This window comes from Piliocolobus tephrosceles, chromosome 1 (genome assembly GCF_002776525.5).
Source record: "Piliocolobus tephrosceles isolate RC106 chromosome 1, ASM277652v3, whole genome shotgun sequence".
NCBI classification, from domain to species: domain Eukaryota; kingdom Metazoa; phylum Chordata; class Mammalia; order Primates; family Cercopithecidae; genus Piliocolobus; species Piliocolobus tephrosceles.
Window position 1 is genome coordinate 66220194 of NC_045434.1, and position 8424 is coordinate 66228617.

Consider the following 8424-nt stretch of genomic DNA (forward strand, 5'->3'; position numbering starts at 1 on the left):
AAGGTTCAGATAACCTGCAGTGTCTCTCCAACTCTAGGATGACAAAGACCTCATTTCCCTTTTCTGGTGTTCACGGAACAATGAGAAAGTACGCGTAGCCTGCAGAAAGACCTCTCCATTCGTGGCCCCCCAGGGGTGTGGGTTCTGAGAGGTGGGACCAGCTGCTAGGCCCTTTCTCCATTGGTTGAGCTCAGCAGGTAACCTGAAGCTTTGCTGAGAGGTGCATAAATAAAGAGTGAAACTAGTACCACCTCCTTGAAATGGGCTGAGTCCCTCTTGCTCACCCTTGACTTGGAAAAACCAGTTTCTCTTTTATTGTCTGTTACTATACTAATCTCTGTTCTAAAAATTCAGCTCAATTCTCAACCATACTCCAAACTCTGTCCTTTCCGGCTACCTTTACTCCCTCTCCTTCAATTCCACTTTCCTCTGCTTTCATTTTTTTTTTTTTTTTTTAAGGGTCTCACTTTGTCACCCAGGCTGGAGTGCAGTGGTGCAATCTTGGGCTCACTGCTGCGTCAACCTCCCAGGTTCAAGCGATTCTCCTGCCTCAGCCCCTCAAGTAGCTGGGACTACAGGCGCACACCACCACGCCTGACTAATTTTTTGTATTTTTTTGTAGAAGCGCAGTTTCACCATGTTGCCCAGACTGTTCTTGAATTCCTGAGCTTAAGCAATCCACCTGCCTCGGCCTCCCAAAGTGTTGGGATTACAGGCATGAGCCACTGCATCCAGCCTCATGTTCTTTTTCATTAAAGAGAGAAATCAACTATTCAGGACCGGCCCCCACCTTTCCTCAGGAGCCATTTCTGTTCTGCACAGGCCTGCTGAACTGGGTGCTTTATATGGGGTAAGTGTTTCTCATTTTTTGTTCCCTGTCCTCAAGCCTTAAGGGCAAAAGAAACATCCAAGACTTGAAATTTCTTTTCTTCTTCTCATCTGCATGGCTCTAGCCATCTCTTTGTTCTGCATTATCTTATGACAAAAAAAAAAATTCTTATTTTGAAGCAAACTCAAAGCTGGGTCCTGATATCTCAAGGCACACGTACTCGTACTTAAAGGTGAGTCTGAAATCTGTGGATTTGGGGAGCTTTGGAAAAACAAAGCTGAGTGGCTAGATCGGGGGCTCATTGGGCAGGAAGAGGAGACTGGAAAATGCCATATTCACTGCAAGTCAATTATCAACTTCCTCCAAGGCTAAAATAGCTGAACCTGCTGTATTTTAAACCAATCCTCAGCCACTTTTGTGTTTTCTCAAGGATTTCCAGGGATCCCAGGCAGTAAATCCTGCTGATAATGGGAATTGGTGTGATAAGGTGGGTGCTGAGCAGTTTAAGCACCAAGATTGTAGCTCTGTCTGGTTTTGTGGAGATTTACTCAACTAGGAGAACAGAGATTTAGCTGGTTTTTCAGTCCTGGGGTGCAGGGTGCAGCTGTACTGGAAAATTTAGGACCTGATTTCATTCTTTGAGTCTCATGTTCAAGTTGGTTTTAATGTTGTGAAGACACTTGGGACGTAATCCTTGGGGGAAGATAGTGGTCACTGGATAAACGTACCCTATAGTGAGCCCATGTATGGTTTGTTCTCTGATCATGCATGTGCTTGGCTATAGACCCATGTAACCATGGTGAAGGCCACTGGGGGATTTAGTTAGCGAAGGCATAGTGGCCAGAAGAATCTTGAACCCAGAGTCTAGAGCAGGTCCAGTCTCCTGATAGGTTCTGACTCAAGGACTTTTGTCTCTGCCTGTAGCAGCTACAGGTCTACAGCTGGAGAGTGGAGAGTGATAAGGGAATAACTCACTTTTTCAGGGCTCTCTGACATTAATGCCACCTCCTATTTGCTTTTTGCAGACATTGTCATCTCTCAAGTACCCATCTTGGAGGGTATGGACCCCACATGAGGGTGAGGCTCTCTGCACACTCCAGAGTGAGGACTTGAATAATCTAGTGGACTGTACGTGTTGGGAAGGGAAGAGCAGGTACAGAGATTCTGGAGGGAAAAGAATTGACTGACCCTTTTGCTCTTGGAGTTAAGCAGAAATCTAAAGAGAAGGCAAAGAATCTTGCCTTCCCGGCATCATTTCCTCCCACCAGCCTGGGTCATCATTTATTTATCACAGCCAACAGACTCTTTCTTCCCTTTGACTGGGAATGAGTCAAAAGCAGTGCAGGAGGAGTATCTAGTCCAGATAATTCACAAGCAGGGTGCATTTTCCTCTCATTATTGAGAACTGTGAGTGTTTATCAAGAAGGCAGAGTGGGAGAAGATGAACCAGTCTTCCCCTCAGTACCCAGATCTCTGCCTCCCAGCAAGTCCCGTGATCAGCCTGGCAAAGAGTCTTTACATTCAGACCAAGGAGAGTGTGACTCCTTCTCAGCACTAGCTAGAAACCTCAAGCCCTTGCTTAAGGGCCTTTTTCAGAGAGACCCAATGCCCAGAAGGCTAGATACATGGGGAGGAGCCACATACGAGATACTGCCTCCCTGATTCGGGTCAGAACAAGCCCCAGGAAGAAAGTATTTCAAACAACAAGGTACATCTGCCCCAACACATCCAGCCTGCATGTTGATGCTGAGAACAGCCTTTTATGGGGCTTGCACTGAGCTATGGGCATGTCTGAACACAACAAGGAAGAGGCCAGGGCAGCAACTGCACGCAATGGGCTGATGGGCATTTCTTTTAAGAGAGGACAGAAAACTCTTAGATACTTTGCATCCTTCCTATTTGACTCTGTCTATGAAAGCTAGGTTAGCTTTCTTTCTTCCTCCCTAAATCCTCCATCCTCATGCCCAGCAAAGAAATAGTTGAATCATTTTCCAGGCACATCTGGGGGAGGATGTGGGACCATTGCAGGCTGTCCTTCCTAGATAAGTCTCTAGGATTGAGAACAAGGAGTCTTACCCTCCTCCGTCCACCCACCCCCATGAATGGGCCTAGCTCCAGCTGGGAGTTGTGGTTTTTCCTGAGTTCCTCACGTACCTCTTCGGGATTTCACACTGGCAAATGGGGCTGCAAAGTGCTCTTCGTGCTCTTTGGACAGTACCTTGTGGAGAGGAATGCCCGTGTCCCTGCATTCCATGGCCTTGGTAAGCAAGCTCAGAGTAGCTGAATTTTTCTAAAGCAATTGCAGAACACCTGCCTTTTCTCTGTTTCCTCTAGAAAGGACCAGCCACACCGAGCTCAGTTATGGCACACACAGTGGGACCTACACAAAGGGAGGGGGTGACCAGCATCCCAACTAGGTAAACACAGAGGAGGTTCCACATGGATTTATCTGGGTGGCTGCTTTGAAAATTAGAAACAGTCAAGAGTCCCTGGCCCGACAGACTCATCTCCCCAACTCAGCACTGTCTATCTGTGCAGCAGGTGCAAGGACGTGTTGATGAACTAGCTCTCTGCAGCCTCCTTGGAGAATGTGATCCTTGGGGAGGGGTAGGAGTATTCAGGTCCTCGACATCTCCCAAGTGTGTGATTCCAGGATGCCAAAGGCCTTTGGCCAGGTAATGCAGTGTCCACAGGCTGGGGTTGACATGTGTCCCCTCCCTCTGAGAAAAAGATCCTCAGGCAATCCATGTGCTTCTCTTGTCCTTCATTCCACCGGAGTCTGTCTCATACCCAACCAGATTTCAGTGGAGTGAAGTTCAGGAGGCATGGAGCTGACGACGATGAGGCCTTGGCAGTCAAAGCAGCAGCAGCAGCAGCAGCACCAAGAGTAACTCTGACTTAGGAAGAGAGACAGCCAGAGAGAAATGTGATCAATGAAGGAGACACCTGGAGTGCACGTGCTTCTTCAGAGGGACTGGTGATGGGCAGATTGGAGAAAGCACCACAGATGGGAACCACTTAATCTTTCTTTTCTAACACTGATGCTATGAAAATTTGCATTTTCTGTAACTTGTAAAAGTTAAAAATTGCTTGTCTACTGAAAAGCCTCTCTGCCTCTATGTTTTATACCTTTGGATGCCACATAACGTCGGATGCCAACTCCTGGCCTTCTAAGCCACCTCCTCTTTAGGATAAAACTGAGACATGAGCTTGAAGAATTGACACTGGCTTCCTCTCTCTTGGGGGTCCCCAGGCAGGGCGCTATTTGCAATCAGCAAGGAACCCTGCTGCCCTTAGACTCCCCACAGAGGGAGCAGAACCTGCAGAATGGGGTAAAAAAAAAAAAAACTGTATTAAAGATTTTTTAAACCCATTTATACTATAATAAAATAAATGTAAATAAGATTTAAGTGAAGGCAGATTGCAGATATTTCCGATGCTATACAAGATATATCTCATAGTATGGGTGTAAATTCTGCAAAGGTTAATGCAGTTAAACATATTTGACACATAAAAATGTCAGATCCAACATTAATCATTCACCAATTGTAATTGCCTTTCTATGGGTCTCTTCTCCCCAAGACATATGCTTAAAACACCAGGCTTAGTAGAAATCTGGGAGGAAAAAAAACAAATAATACCTCTCCGCTGTCAGGGTCTATGATTTGCTTTGATAGATTTAGCACTGATTTCATTCTCTTTACAATTCAGTGTGATTGTGCGCGCCTGTGTGTGTGTGTGTGTGTTACTCCATGTTTCTCCTTTAAGGAAGGAGAAGGTATGGAACAAGAGAAAGTTCCTAAGTCCAAAGGAAGTCCAACCCAGTTATGAAGGGAATGCCATCCACAAGTCTTTTTTATAATTGTCCCCTCCTTTAAGAAAAGAGGTCTCCTTTAAGGAGCCAGTCTGGCTAAACCGGCAGACCTGAACAAAGCCTGGCCCTGACAAGTCTTCAGAAAAACCGGTTTTCACCTCCAGAATGTGCCCCAGGCAGCAAAATACAACGGGTCTCCTTGGCTTTTCTTTTTTTCCTTTTTTTTTTTTCTTTTTTTTTTTGAGACAGAGTCTCCCTGTGTTGCCCAAGCTGGAGTGCAGTGGTGAGGTCTTGGCTCACTGCAAGTTCCGCCTCCCAGGGTCAAGTGATTCTCCTGCCTCAACCTCCCAAGTAGCTGGGACTACAGGTGTCCACCACCACGCCTGGCTAATATTTTGTGTTTTTAGTAGAGACGGGGTTTCACCATGTTAGCTAAGAAGGTTTCGATCTCCTGACCTCATCATCCGCCCGCCTCGGCCTCCCAAAGTGCTGGGATTACAGGCATGAGAGCCACCGCGCCTGGCGGCTGAGTGGTGTTTTTCTTAGGAGCTCACTCTAAAGGAGATTCCAGCTTTGCAGATGGATACCTGTCACTTGAATGGCCAGGCCCTGTCCCCCAGCCAGTGACCTCTGAGGGGGATGGGTCTCTTCACCTTCCTCCAACCCTTCCCTGACCTGAGGGTCCCAGATTGCCAGCAGGAACTAAAAGGAATAAACCTTTCTCGAAAATATTTTTCTGTGTCAAGTTAATACAGATTTAAAACCTAGTTTCTGTTACCCCCACCCCATCATTCCAAGACCCACACGCAACAAAGGATGAAGAAGCCAAGCCACAGGCATTTTTTAAAAACATGTTTACTCATAAAAATTACGTAGTAAATCCAACTGTGGGATGCTGTTTGTCCAGCAGACTCCTAGTTAACCAGCAAACACCTCCCATTCAAGGATCTGAAGCAAGCCCAAAGATCAGAACAAAAAGCACACGACAGACATGATGTGGCATTTTTATTTGCAGCTTGGTTTGAGTCCTATGACCTGGAATCTTTTTAAAGGAGGTAAGTGCTTGTGTATTTATGTGCCACCTGGCCCAGGTGGAGTCAGGAACCAAAATGGCCAACAATGGTGACCAGAGGATATATTATCAAACACTAGCCAGGGCACAATGCTGTGACTACAAAAAGTTCTACGTGATGTGCTGCTGGGTCCCCCCAAAGTTCCATGCAAATGCTATCTTCACAAGAGAGGCACAGGGCTTGGTGTCTGTGGCACCAAGGTCTGAACTGCCCACTTCCTCCCACCAATGCAGCACAGATTGAGTATTCCCTCTTGCAGAAAAAGAAAGCCCCAAGCCTGGCCTGGAGCAGGTTGCCAGGGAAGCCAGTGTGTGCCAAGAGCTGGAGCGAGCTGCTCATCCATCTTCTGTGTCCAACCCCCACTTTTATGTCTCATGTCTTCATTGCAAAGCATGGCTTGCCAAAAACACAACACAGAGAAAATGGTTTCATCAAAATTCCCTTGCAACAACAACAACAACAAAATAATATTACCCTGCTTTCATTATTCACGATCTTTTATTGAGGCAAAAGACAAATATCATTGAGCCAAACCTGAATAAACAAATATATACAAACTCTGGTAATTTAATATTTTGTGCTAATGGTATACACTGTAGATACAACACAAGAGGAGTAAATTACAATCCTATCAATAATACATCACATGCGGGCTCCAGTTTCTCAGTACACGAGAAAATTTGTATTGGCAAAGGCTCTCCGAATATTAAAAGCCATGCATATAATGAGGCAGTGGGTACAGAAGCTAGAAACTCCCACAGGACTGTGTTCTGGTCTTTGTTATCAAGGCCCTTCAGGAGGAAATAGCCCACATCAAAGCTCCAAAAACTGTTGCTAAATGCAGACATCCCATTCACATTCTGGGTGAAGCTTCAATCACAGAATAACCTATAATCAGGGCACCAGTTTGCAGACCACTTGGAGCACTGCCCTGATTTGGACACCTCAGGTCTATGGTAGATGCCCAGGTTCTGCTGGGGTGACCTGTGGTGATGGACAAGGGACTCCAGAGAGTCCCAGTACAGCTGGCAATATCTGAGAGATCATGTGGCTCCGGAGCAGCCTCCCCAACTTGTATGTGATCCTCCAAAAGAAAAGAGGGACGAAAAAAAGGCAGTACCGATGACAGGCAAGGAGCCAACGACCTGCAAAGGAAGAGAGATTTACTCTGAAATTTAAAATGCCCCAGTTACCAAATTTTTGTCAGTGGCTCCAAATTCCCTTACTCCCCACTGCAAGAGAAGCAAATGACAGTCTTACCTAAGAGCAAAGAGGAAATATTTCTACCATAGTACCACTAATAATCTGGACAAATAAGGTTAATGTGGGCAAGAGGGCTAGTTGGTGCCACAGTTACACACTGGTACTCCCTTGATTCAGGGGATATTTGAGCCAACTTACAAGGCAGAAGGGGCAGTCTCTTTCTTGTCTCTTTTTCAGTCAGCACCTAGAAGAAAAAGGAGAGGCTGAGGAGGGAAGGGAGGCTGTCAGGGTATCTCAGGCAAAAGGAACAGGAGGCAGACAGCAGCCCCAGCCTCAAGCTGGGAGATGAAAAGCCCTGGCCAGACACCAGTTCATTAGTGGAAATAAAAGCTTCCTAAATTGCAGGGAACTGGCTGGGCTTTCTGGAGAGACACCTACACATCAAAGAAAACTAATGTGAAAAATTCTCTTTGTCTGGAGACAAGAAACAGCATCTGGGAGTCTTATCATATCCTCCCTACCTCCTCCCCACAATCTCTCCACCATCCTCCTTCAAATCCTTGGTCCCTTTGGAGGGGTGAAAATGGCCATTTTTCCTGCTGCCTGTCAGATAGCAGGGACCGGTGGGACACCTGGTGGGCAGTGGGGGAATTACAGCCACATTGGCCCTTAACATCACCAACTAGGTCTAGGGAGACCTGTGTATTCTGAGATCACAGAAAACAAGAAGGCAAGCATCTTTCTAGGTGAAGTGATATTGAAGTGGACTTTAAATGTAGAAGCAATTGACTTAAATTTCTGCTATTTTCAATTGTGTTTGGGAAGAGATGGGTGGCTCAGAATAAATATAAATAAATAGAATCCATAGATAAACACACACACACTATAACGCTTAATGCAACTCCCACATTATTTAAACTTTACTTAAAGTCACATTGAAAATAGATACTGTCCCAGTGGACTCACCAAGCCAAACAGCTGGAAGAAGTTCCCTGAAGATAATCCGTAGATGAGAAACTCTCACCAAAGATAATGGAACATTGACTGCTCAAGGCGAATACTGAGGAATTTCTTATTTGCACCCAGTAGGTTGCCAAGAGCAGCCCAAAGCTTCTGAGTCAACATGTGAAGTGGTTAAGAGGGGTCAAATTAGATCTGGTTCCAATTTGATATGGCTGTGGGACTTTGGGCCAGCCACTTAACCTCTCTAAGACCCAATTTCCTTATCTGTCAAATAGAAATAATGATAATAATGGCAAGTACTTACTAAGAGCCAGACACTGCATGCTTTGTGTGTATTAAATCATTTAACGTCCCCAGCCATTTTAAGGTATGACTGATATTTCTGTTTTACAGATGAGAGAGGGTAAGGGACCAGCCCAAGGTCACACAGCCTGCGAGTAGCTGCAGATCCAACCTAGGGCTCCCCGACTCTGGAGTTCACACTTAGAGGTACTACTCTATCCTATCTCTTAATGATAGTGTGAGAATTAGATAAGATAATG

At 45.7% G+C, this 8424-nt stretch overlaps 1 long non-coding RNA gene across 1 annotated transcript; it reads left to right on the plus strand.

The window, feature by feature from the left end:
• Positions 1 to 253: 253 nt before the first annotated feature.
• LOC111531112 lies at positions 254 to 3687 on the plus strand. Its single transcript, XR_002728141.2, has 4 exons — positions 254 to 850; positions 1855 to 1906; positions 3164 to 3246; positions 3628 to 3687. It is a non-coding gene; the product is annotated as an uncharacterized LOC111531112 (long non-coding RNA).
• Positions 3688 to 8424: the final 4737 nt, after the last annotated feature.